The sequence below is a fragment of the Equus asinus genome, chromosome 12 (genome assembly GCF_041296235.1).
Source record: "Equus asinus isolate D_3611 breed Donkey chromosome 12, EquAss-T2T_v2, whole genome shotgun sequence".
NCBI classification, from domain to species: Eukaryota; Metazoa; Chordata; class Mammalia; order Perissodactyla; family Equidae; genus Equus; species Equus asinus.
This window is the reverse complement of record NC_091801.1, coordinates 12823037-12835101: the sequence shown is the minus strand read 5'-3', so window position 1 is coordinate 12835101 and position 12065 is coordinate 12823037. Positions and strand designations below refer to the sequence as shown.

General features: G+C 34.1%; 1 protein-coding gene across 50 annotated transcripts in view; it reads right to left on the bottom strand.

Moving 5' to 3' along the window:
* STAU2 (staufen double-stranded RNA binding protein 2) overlaps window positions 1–12065 on the bottom strand; it is a 296365-nt gene that overhangs the window by 224085 nt on the left and 60215 nt on the right. The window lies entirely within an intron of this gene.

Here is a 12065-nt window from a genome sequence, read left to right as displayed (position 1 = left end):
CATTGGTACAAGAGTATTAAGTAAACCACAGATTTTATTTGGAGATTCTGTACTTTTCGGGGGTTTTTTTTTCTGAGGAAGATTCACCCTGAGCTAACATCTGTTGCCAATCTTCCTCTATTTTGTATGTGGGTCACCGCCACAGCATGGCTGCTGACGGGAACGGAACCAGGGCTGCAGAAGAGAAGTACACTGAACTCAACCACTAGGCCACAGGGCCAGCCCCAAGATTCTGTACTTTTTGAGTAAGTGATGATACCTCTGAGGCAACTAGACATCCAGATGTCTTGGGGGAATTCCTAATATCATTCGTAATTTAATTTGGTTCCCAGCTGTTCTATGACGAACTTTGATTCTCTATAAGAATATGGATTCAAAAGAACACAGAATCTTACTGTTGGAAGGAACCACAGAAGTCATCTAGTTAGTGTTTTTCAAAGTACAAGTCATGATCCGTTAACAGGTCATGAAACAAACTTAACAAATCACGACTGACATTTTTAATAGAACAAATAGAAAATATTAGAGTACGACATATATGTTAAGGGTATTACTGTTTCATAAATCTTCTGTTTTAGTTCTATATGCATATGCCTATGTGTATGTATTGAATCATACCATTAACAAATATTCCTTACCACAGGTTAGTCAAAATAGCTTAAAAGGTCACTCATCAAGCCAAAAAAGGACACCTCTCTTCAACATCTCTGACAGATGACAACACTACTTCCATTTAAATACTACCAAAGGTAGGACACTTCTACTTATACTCCAGACAGCAACGTTAGGAAATATCTGATGTGGCACCAACATCTATCTCTGTTGATTTTAATCCATGACTCACAGAAAAAGTTTTTTTCTTCCAAAGAAAAATATCCTGGAGTCCTGTTTCTTTTTCTTTTCTTTTTTAAATCAGTGAACAGAGGTTGTTACGCCTAAAAATCAGAAAGCTACGAAACAAAGTTTCCTCTGTGGTTCCCAAGAAGAGACTCTGGAAACAAAGCGAAATAAAAGAAAAACAGAAAAAAACGTACATAAAGACTTCAGATGGCAGAAGAGAAGCAATATCAAATAAAAAGGTCAAGTCAATAAAGGAACATGTCTGTAGACGTGACGTGAAAAAAACTATCAAACTTTGCATTACTTACTAGCAAATCTTATCATTTTGGAAAGTAAACTTGACTTTTTTTTCTTTTTTTACCAAACACAGAAAGAGAGACAGAGAAGAAAGAAATCCTATATTCAAAAGAAGGGAAAAATCATGCACAAATGAATCTTATCTTTCTCCTTTAACATATGAGAAAGTAATTTCATGAAGTCTACTAAAGGAACTGCTATTTCTGTCCAACCCCAAGCAAAGTACTTCATGTCATTTTATACAAATATATATGTATATATTCATCAAATCTGTCTTCAGCTAACTGGCAACCTCATTCTACCTGAAATACAGAAGAAACTCAAAATGTATGAATGGAAAAATAAACCCTGAAGTCAAAAAATTCCTGAACTGAATAAAACTCATGTACTTTACACTTATAGAAGCACCTTAGGGAGAAATCCAAAACCTTGTTACTCTTACTTTGCTCCCAGTTCTAACCATAATATCAGTTTTCTAGACAATAGCAGTTGAAGAGCGTTAAATTAAGGTGGTGGGGCAAGCATTGCTATACAAAGGTACAGTGACATGCAGCAAGAGACACAATGACATCCTGACCTCCAAGGATGATTTAGAAAGTAACAAAAGCAGACTTGAGCACTCTAGGAGTATCTGGCCTAAGGATGAATCTTGCAAGGCTTCTGATAATGGTTGTGATATATAAGGCTGACACTGAGTCAACATGAAGGATTCTTCATATTCATAATTGTGGCATTTTTTAATTGAAAAATGTATGCCATAACTTTTAGAAAAACTTCTATCCACAAATACTGAAATAAGAAAAGTTTTAGTTTTCAAAAAGGTGTAAATCTTCAACAATATGGAAAAGTTGGCTGCCCAGAACGTTGATTCCCTGAGGATTGTGGTTAACTCTAATTTTTGCCTTCTACTTTAACTCTTTCAAAAGCTCTAAGGCTACTTAAACCAGCAATCATAAAACAATCCTTGATGTTAACAGAGGGCAAAGTGTGTTTGGGTTGGTATTCCAATGGCTGGACATTAGAATCACTCAGGGAGCTTGTGAAAACACTAGTGTTCAAATTCCCCAACCAGAAATTTAACGAGTCTAGATAAACCTGGCATCAGACTCGTCAAAGCTTTCCAGGAGAGCCTGGTGTTCAGCCAGAGTTGGGAATCACTTAGTTTTCTGTGTAACATCTTTAAGAAATCTTTAAGAGGGATACAGTATGCAATATTTCCCAGATTTGTCTTCAAATTCTTTTTTTCATGGAGTACCATATAATACTAACTTAGACAATTCTTCAGCTGAAAATCAAGGTAAATATTAAGTTTAGAATCAAACTGTGCAACTTTCTGAGCTTTATAAAAGCCCTAATGTGCTTAGGGGCAGGGGAGGTGAGAGAAGAAAAAAAAGGGGGAGCTTACTTTTATACTGCTATCATGTTTTTTATTATATTACCAAAATTCCAGATGAAAGATTTTAATTTCAACCAAAAAACTTCACAGTTTATTTAAATGATGCTTATATTAAGCCTGTGACTCAAAAAGGATTTACATGTTGTAAAACCTAATTCCAAAGATTAAATTCATGCTGCCCTCTAATGGCTCAAGATAAGTATTTTTACATCTACTACTCTAGAAATTCTGATTATGAATACAATTTTATTATTTTATAAATGGGAAAATTATATTAAATACCACATAAGGAAAATAAGATTTCACTTTTGGGAGCGACTGAGCTCAAAAGATTAATTATGACTGCTATAGTCAGGTTCAAGACTTTTTAAAATTATCAAGCCATTTTCATCAAACTACCACACTTGCCTCCGCATGTGAAAATCAATGCGCCTCTGTGCATTCGGCAATTGCCATCTCAAACTCAGCTCCTCTTCAATTAATTCTAGGGCAACGGTCCTCAAAGTTAATGCTCATACCCTATAAAGAACTCTGAAAACCGTGTCTATTCTTGCACATTTTTACTACATCTAAAATTTTAATTAGCGTCTAAACTTTTTCATTAGAAGCTTAAATACTTGCAAAAGATGTAGTTTCTGATTTACTGTAAATACTGATATTTTAAAATAAAAATGTTATGTTTCTCCTTTAAATGTATCCAAAGGACTCTAAATATCATAACGAGTTGACATCTACCCTCATCTACTTCAAAAATGCATAAAGTCTATTAAATATATCAGGAATTTTACATCATTCTTTTTCTTCTTGAACTTGCATTTTATTCCTCACTCTCCAAAGAATTGTATCCTAATGTTATATTTTATACCAGAAAGTCTTTTATTGCTTACTCTATCACAATTCTATGTATCAAAAATACAGATATTAATTAAAATTTTTAGAAGTTTGCATTTCCTGTGACTATTAGCATGTATGTTAAAAAATTTTGTGAAATGAGCCATTATTGCAATTATTATTAGCAAATAATTAACAGACAACATAAACATTACAAATTCTTATAAATAATTTTTAAACAAAAGTAAAATCTTAGTGAACATACTTCTTAGTCAGATGGATAGGGCTTTTCCTTTTTGAATGTATACTCTTGTATCTAAGAAGGAATATTTCTTATTGCCAAAATGAGACAGGTTCTCAATTTTATTCTTATTTCACAGTTTTCTAGGTACAGTCACTGAGAAACTTTATGCATGTTAATAAGTAAGTCACCCCTGAATTTTGTTATAGCAAGTTTTTTTTCTGTCATGATTTATATTGTGATCTACCATTAGAAATTATTTTTAAGGATGTGGCAACTGACAACTCAATTGGGTCCTCTCGTAATTTGTTGAAAGCAAAGAACTAGAAACCACCTGACTTGCAAAACGATGTTACATGTTTATTACAATTATTTAGTTTTTCAGTTTCTAGGAAGTAGTCCAAGAAGGCATTCCTAGGTCTTAGGAAATGACTATTAATTATATTGGTTATTCTTCCACTTAGCAACACCTTGTTTAATTTGATATACTCAGAAAGGATAGAAAAATAAAAATTTTGTTAATTACAATACCCTTGTGCTGATGCAACATTTGTTTCATGAAATGCTTTTATCTTAGCATGCACTTCAAATATATTTTCACCAAAACTTTGGAGCAGCAGACTTAGCTCATTTAATTTATGGTAAACACCCAAGAGTATACACTGTCAACCAATCTCAAATCAGGCTAGGAAAAAAAGTCTCACTTTGTTTCTCAAGTCAAATATGTGTAGAGCTTAAAAAGAAAGTTTTTAATTTGTGTCACAAAGCAAGACCCCCATTATATACAAAAGACATACAAAAAAGAGAGAAAGGCTAAAGATAAAAGGATAGACAAAGGTAGAACAGGCAAATGGAAGCAAAAAGAAAACAGTAATTGTTATCCTAATATCACACAAAGTAGAACTTCAGCTAAATGCATTCATGTCAAAGGACATTTTTAACGCTAAAATCTGCAATTCTCAAATAATACATAACAGTTATGAATATCTATGTGCCAAATAACACAGCAACCGCCTTTATGAAGCAGAAACTACAGGAGATGCAAGAAGATAAGGATAGAAACACAAAAATACCGACATTTTAACATACCCCTCTTGGTGCAAGACAGATCAAATGGGGGGAAAAAGTAAAGATACAGAAGACTTAAGTAACAAAATCTTATGGAGGACCATATATATATATATATATATATATATATATATACACACACACGTATATATACTTGATATTTCTTCTCAAGTGCATATGCAATATTCACATTTATCCTATGTTAGATCTCAGAGAAAGCATGAGTAAATGCCACAAAGTAGAAATATTACAAAAAACACTTAGATCATAATAAACCAGAAGTTAATAACAAAATTTTAAAAACAAAAAGCCCTTCTACCTGAAAATTAAACCTTTATTGAACAACTCTTACCAGAAAGGGTAAATACAAACTGGAATTACAGAATTATTCACAAAAATGATAACGAGAATACTATATAACAGAATTTACAGAACACATGTAAAGCAATGATCAAAGAAAATTTCATAGCTTTCAACAGTTATATCAATAAAAATGGAAGTATTAGAATAATGAATTCAATTCAAAAAACCTTTCTAAAAGTTATATATTATTACTAATTGAGTGTTACATTCCATTTGCTCATGCTTTATTTGTTCTTATATATTTATACTTGGTATTGAATTGCAATTTCCTTTTCTGCACTGTCTTTACCAGGTTTAGGTATCAATGTTACACTTGTTTTGTAAAGAGAATTTGGAAATTTCTCCCTTTTCTTTTCAAATTGACTCGTTTGTTTTAAATTTACATAAAGTAAAATTTGGAAACTCCTCTTCTGTCTCCATCTTCGTCTAGCCTACATAACATTAAAATGATCTGGTCTTTGATAATTTGGTAGATAGAATTCTCTGTGAAACCATGTGGGCCTGGTGCTTTTTTTGTGGGTTTATTAACTTATTTTTTTTCCCCAATGGATATCCATGCATTTAAGCTTTCTATCTCGAATGGGTCAATTTTGGTAAACAGTATTTTCCTAGGAAACTCTCTATTTCATCTAGATTTTCAAATATATTTGTACAGAGATCTACAAAGTAGTCTTTTGTAACTTGTTAAAATTTTTCTCTGTTCCAATGGTCATTTCCTCCTTGTCATTTCTCATTTTCTAATTTATATTTTTCCCTTTTTGTCCCCATTATAGTTAGCTAGTGCTTTGTTCATTTTGTTAATTTAAAAAATCAGAGTTTTGATTTATCAATTAGATCTATTGTTTTTCCATTCTCTATTTCTCATTTCTGCTTTAATCTTCATTCTTTCTTTCTCTGTACTTTCACTTTTTTTTTGACTAGATTTTATGCTGCTGTCATCCTACACGAGCAAAAAATGTCTTTTCATTAGTTGAAGTATACTTTTGTCTTTCAAGAGTACTCTAAAGTTCTCCTCAGGTATTTCTGCATATCTCTTTATAAATTTATTTCTCAGTATTTTACCTTCTTTGTTGTTATCACTTCTTTGTTGTTATTACCTACTTTATTGTTGTTATCTACGATTGTATACTCTACTTGATAATTCCTTGTATATTTGAAGGCTTTTGATTCTAGATGTTAATTTTATATCATGCTACTTTACTGAATTGTTTTATTACTTGAATTATTTTCTAAATCTTATGCCTCTAAATTGCTCTGTCCTCTAACTGCATCAGCTAATTCTCTAGGACAATGCTGAACAGTTTTGGAGATGGTGTCCCTTATTCCTGATCTTGGTGGTAAATCAGTTAAACAGCCTTCCAATGTAGCTTTAAGATGTTGGTGGTAATCGCTATTACGGCATTTATCATTCTGAGTTACAATCATCTATCCTCCCCAACTGGGATATAAGCTCAAGAGTAAGGGCAGTGCCTTACTCATCTTCATGTTCACCAGCATCTCATTCTCAAGAACCACTGACTGATCGACACCAACATGTTGAATGCATCAATCTGTGAATAAATATATTCCTACTGTCCATGAATCAGAGAATAAAATGTGTCTCCAGACAAGAATCTGGGACCGAGAAGTGGTGTTCAAACTGGTGGGACTACTTCACACCCATCAGGATGGCTATTACCGAAAAAAAAAAAAAACCCCGAGAAAACAAGTTTGGTAAACATGTGGAGAAACCAGAACCCTTGTACAAAACCAAATTTGGACGACGCGGATTTCATTTTATAAAGCAGAAATTTCTGTCTACGCAAAAATGAAGGAACTGTTTTGTTCCAACGTGCCATCTCCACTCCTTATCAACTTTGAGTTGCAGTCAAGTGAGGTTCTGCCTCTATCACCTTTTCCATCTTCAGCTGCTCCTCTGATGCTTCTGCATCTGGTTATTTAGCCCCCTCCTGACTTTCAGTAGTCTCCCAAAGCATACGCAACACTTAACGCACCGACCCTTCCATGAGCTGACTAAATTTGCTTCTATCAATAAACAATTTGAAATTAAATTGGGGGGGGGGTGTGATTGCCTTTCTCCATCACCCCCGATGGTGTCTGGAACCCTCCTTTCTTTTCTACTCCTGCTGTTGTCCAAGTTGCAAGTGTCTCACTCCTATTGATCAGGTGGCATCGAGGGGAAAATGTTCCTTGGAAGCCAAAGTTAGAACAAGCTACAAGGTACACTGCTCCCTGTAATTAAAATCAGTTTTTATGGGCTATCTTGGGAACTCTGCCACCACTTACCACAATCTTTCTATGAGAAAATTACATTCTAAGTTTCCAGTAACCAACATAAAAACAAACTTTGGAACATGGCCTATTTTGATGATCACCCAAAATCTTGCCCAGAATTTATTAGACACAATATTCCATTTCCAAGAAATCCTATTATTGTAGCAACTTCTATAAACATGTAATATAAACTCTCATTATTAATAGTCACAGCACTTGCATTAAACACCATACTTAAATTTCTTTCTAAATCCAATTAACATTAAAAACTTCACAAACCTTTCACCAAAAATCAGTAGTTGAAGAAAAAACATTAAAAGTGATTGAATATTAAGGAGAAACACCTGGGGGATAATATTGCTTTTCGATTCATGAAGTCTCCAAAATAAAGAGGAAAAATTCAGAATTTTTCAAATTTCTCAGAGCTAGTAAGACTAGCAATCTGTAAAAATCTTCTTTGCACAATTCCAAAAACAAAAAGCCCACTCATCTTTGTCACATACCACATCAAAAAGATCTCCATAAATCGAACTGTCATTTTGCCCAGATATTTTTTTAAAACACAAGTAGATAAGCATTGCTAAAACAACATTCTGCTCAACTGAATAAAAAGACAGAGACATCTGTGAGACAGCAAACACAAAGGGAGCCAAATATTGTGCTTGGTTTTCAGCACTTAAACAACAGATTAATAAAATTCACCTCAAATAAAAGAATAGAGGATGCTGTTTATTTCCCCTAATCTAGGACAAAAATTGTTAAAATTTTTAAAACAAATTTAGGACTAGAAAGATCACTTCTTGTAAAAAAAAAAAACAGGAACTTAGCATTTATCACATTTAAGTCATGGCTGCATTTTCCTAAAGAATCATGATAAACTTGAAGGGGAGGAACTTATAGTAACTATCCTTTTGGTGCTACTTTCCTTCAGTCACCTTTATGGAGAATAATTTTTAAACTTTTAGCATGAAAAACTCAAAAAGGATTTCAAGAGCGTTATAAAAAAAAAAGTGGCCAAATAAAATAAGACGGTCAACCCAGAATTATAAAAAGTCATTTTTTTATTTAAGAACTGGCTTTGTTTACTTCTGCTTTTGTTTTTGTTTTAGGGAGATATGAAAAATGTTAAACTTGTATGACAGGAAAAAGGTTTTTTATTTAATAAACATACCAGATATTTTAAACAGTCTCTAATCCAAAATTAAGTGGTGTTCCTTGGGCCCGCCTGCCTGCCTGTTAGAGCAGAACAAAGGAGCATGGAGTTCTGAATTTATATAATGGGAAATTTATTACCAAGCGATCAGTACTTGAATTCTAACTCAGTGGCAAGAAAATACAGACTAGCCCTTCCTTGGGAAGGAAAGTGAAAGAGTTGAAAGGTCAAAGGTAAAACGGATGGCTACCAAGGCAGAAGAGGTGTGTGTACAAACTGTTGCGAACACTTACATAAAAGGCACGGATTTTCCGAGGCTTGTGTTCAAATCCCACATTAATAACTGCTGATGTGCACAGTAGTTTTCCAAGAGAAATGGCTCTCTGTGCTGCAATGGCAGTATTTTTCCAGGGTCAAGTAAATTCCAAGAAGAGGCCAAGTATGCATATTTGTATCACAGAATCAGTCATTCCTTCTATAAAGCATATACTCAGAAATAATAATAGAATCATAGCCTGATTTATTTTAATTGGGCAGCAGTGAAGTTTTAAAAACCTCTCAAAATAACAATGCCCCAGTGCAAATACACTGATGTTTAAATTCTTTCTAAGGAACTAAAAACACTGTGGTAAAGTAAGGTAATGGGCCACGTGTGATCACAGAGTTGTCATATTTAATCCTGAAAACAACACTACGAGGAAGCGTAATTTATTCTCAGCTCACAGATGACTTGACTGAGAATCAGAAGGCTGAGTAAGCTGCTCAAATGCACACAGCTGCCCTTCCAACCCCAGGGTCTGTACTTTCAACCACACTATATGATCTACAATACAATACAGGCTAACAATTAAATCACATTTATTTAGCAAAGGCAAAAGCTAGGCAATTTACAGACATAGCATTTTATCCTCAAACACTCTATGAGGTAAATATTATTTTAGCCCCTAGTAAGACATTTACAATAGTTTTGGCTAAATGCTTGGGAGGCAAAAATCTGATGCTTTCTTAAAAGTACTTTTAGCTTCAAAGAAAACTGAGCACAGACGGTTCCTGATTTGCAAAGGTCCCACTTAGCATTTTTCAACTTTACGATGGTGCAAAAGCAATACGCATTCAGTAGAAACCATACTGTACTTTGAATTTTGCATTTTGATCTTTTCCCGGGCTGGTGATATGCGCTAAGACTCTCTCCCGATGCTGGGCAGCAGCGGTGAGCAACCACAAGGATAAACAACCGATACACTTAATCACTCTGTACCCAGACAACCATTCTGTTTTCACTTTCAGTACAGCAGCCAATAAATTACATGAGATAGTCAACACTTTATTATAAAATAGGCTTTGTATTACATGATTCTTCCCGACTGTAGGCAAATATAAGTGTTCTGAGCACATTTAAGGTAGCCTAAGCTAAGCTACAATGTTTGACAGGTTAGGTGTATTAAACAAACGCTTTTCCAACTTACAATGGGTTTATTGGGATGTAACCCCATCATATATTGAGGAAGATCTGTAATACAAAATGTCAACTTTAAATTATTTAGGTAAAATGGGCCTATTTTAAGCTCCTAGTTAATCAGTTTTGACATACATCCATATAATAATCACCAAAACCAAGATGCAGAATATTTCTATCACCTCAAAAAGTTTCCTTGTAAAAGAAATTCCCACCTTCAGACCTAGACCACAAATGAACGGCTTTTTGTCACTACAGATTAATTTTGCCTGTTCTAGAATGTCACAAAAATAGAATCGCACTGTATATACACTATGCTCCCGGCTTCCTTCGTTCAGCATCTTTTTGAGATTCATCCATATTGTGGATCAGAAGTTTTCCTACTGAGTAGTATTCCATGGCAAGGTTATATTACAATTGTTTTAACCATTTACCTGCTGCTGGACATTACCAGTTTAGGGCTATTCTAAAGAAAGACGCTACAAACATTCATGTACAAGTCTTTGAACGGCCATATATTTTCATTTCTCCTAGGTAAATACCAGGAGTGGAATTGCTGGGCGGTATTGTTAAGTGTATCTTTAACTTCATGAGAAAGTGACAAACCATGACAAAGTGAGCGTGGCATTTTACATGCCCAGCAGCAATGTTACGAGAGTTCCAGTTGCCCCACCATGACACTTGGTATTATTAGTCTTTTTAAATTTTAGCTACGATTTTAAGCAGCATTTCCCTGATAACTAATGATTTTCAGCATCTTTTCACATGCTTATTAGCATTCTTATCTCTTCTTTAGTGAAGTTTATATTTAAATATTTCGCTCATTTTTGTTTGTCTTATTATTGAGTTGTAAATGTTCACTTAATTATCCTGGATACAAATTCTATCAATGTATGTATTCAACTGTTTTCTTTCAGTGTATGTCTTCCTTTTTCATTTTTTAAACAGTGACTTTCAGGTACCAGAAGTTTTAAATTTTGAGGAAGTTTAATTTCTCAATTTTTTCTTTTATGATTTACAGTCTAAGAAACCTTTGCCTATCTCCCAAATAGCAAAGTATTTTCTTCTGTAAATTATGATTCATGCTTTTTGAACTCTAAAAATATCTTTGCCTATCTCAAAAGTAACAATGTATTTTCTTCTGGAAAGTTTACAGCTTTAACTTTTACATGTAAGTCTATGATCTGTTTCTAACTAATTTTTGTCCATGGTGTGAGGTAAAGGTTGAGGATCATTTTTTTCCATCCGGATATCTAATTGTTTTACCACTATTTTGGGGAAGAGTATCCTCTTTGCCTATTAGCACCTTTGCTGAAATTAATTTTGGAAAAAAACTGACCACATATAGGTGGGTCTATTGCTTGACTCTATATTCCAAGAATGAGCAAACTTTTTCTGTAAAAGGCCAGACAGCAAATATTTTGGACTTTGCAAGCCATATAATCTCCATCACACCTACTCAAGTTGGCTGTTGCAGCCTGACAGCAGCTACAGACGACACAGAAACAAATGACCATGGCTGTGTTCCAATAAAACTTTACTGACACTAATATTTCAATTTTATCTAAATTTCATGTCTTAGGAAATATCATTCTCGATTTTCTTCCCCAACCATTTAAAAACATAAAAATCATTCTGAGCTTGCAGGCCACACAAAAACAAGCCAGCCAGCTGTAGCCCATGAGCCACAGTTTGCCAACCTCTGTTCTACTCTGTTCCCCTGATTTATGTCATTCCTCATGCCAATATTCCACTGTCTTGATTACTGCAGCTTTACAGCAAATTTTAAAGTCAGGTACCGTGAGCTCTCCAAATTTGTTGATCCTTTTCAAAACTGTTTTGCCAATTGCAGGTCTTTGCATCACCACGCAAATGTTAATATTATTTCATCAATTTGAAAAAACACCTGCTAGAATTCTGGTTGGGATTGCATTGCATCTGCACGTTAACTTTGGGAGCACTGACAACTTAATAATGTCAAGTCTTCTTTAATTTGTCTGAGCAATATTTTTTAGCTTTCAGTATACAGGTCATGCACGTATTTCATTAAGTTTAGCCCTGAGTATGACGTTTCACTTTCATTTTCCAGTTGTTCATTACTATTATATAGTAATATTACAGTTGATTTTTTGTATATCGACTTTGT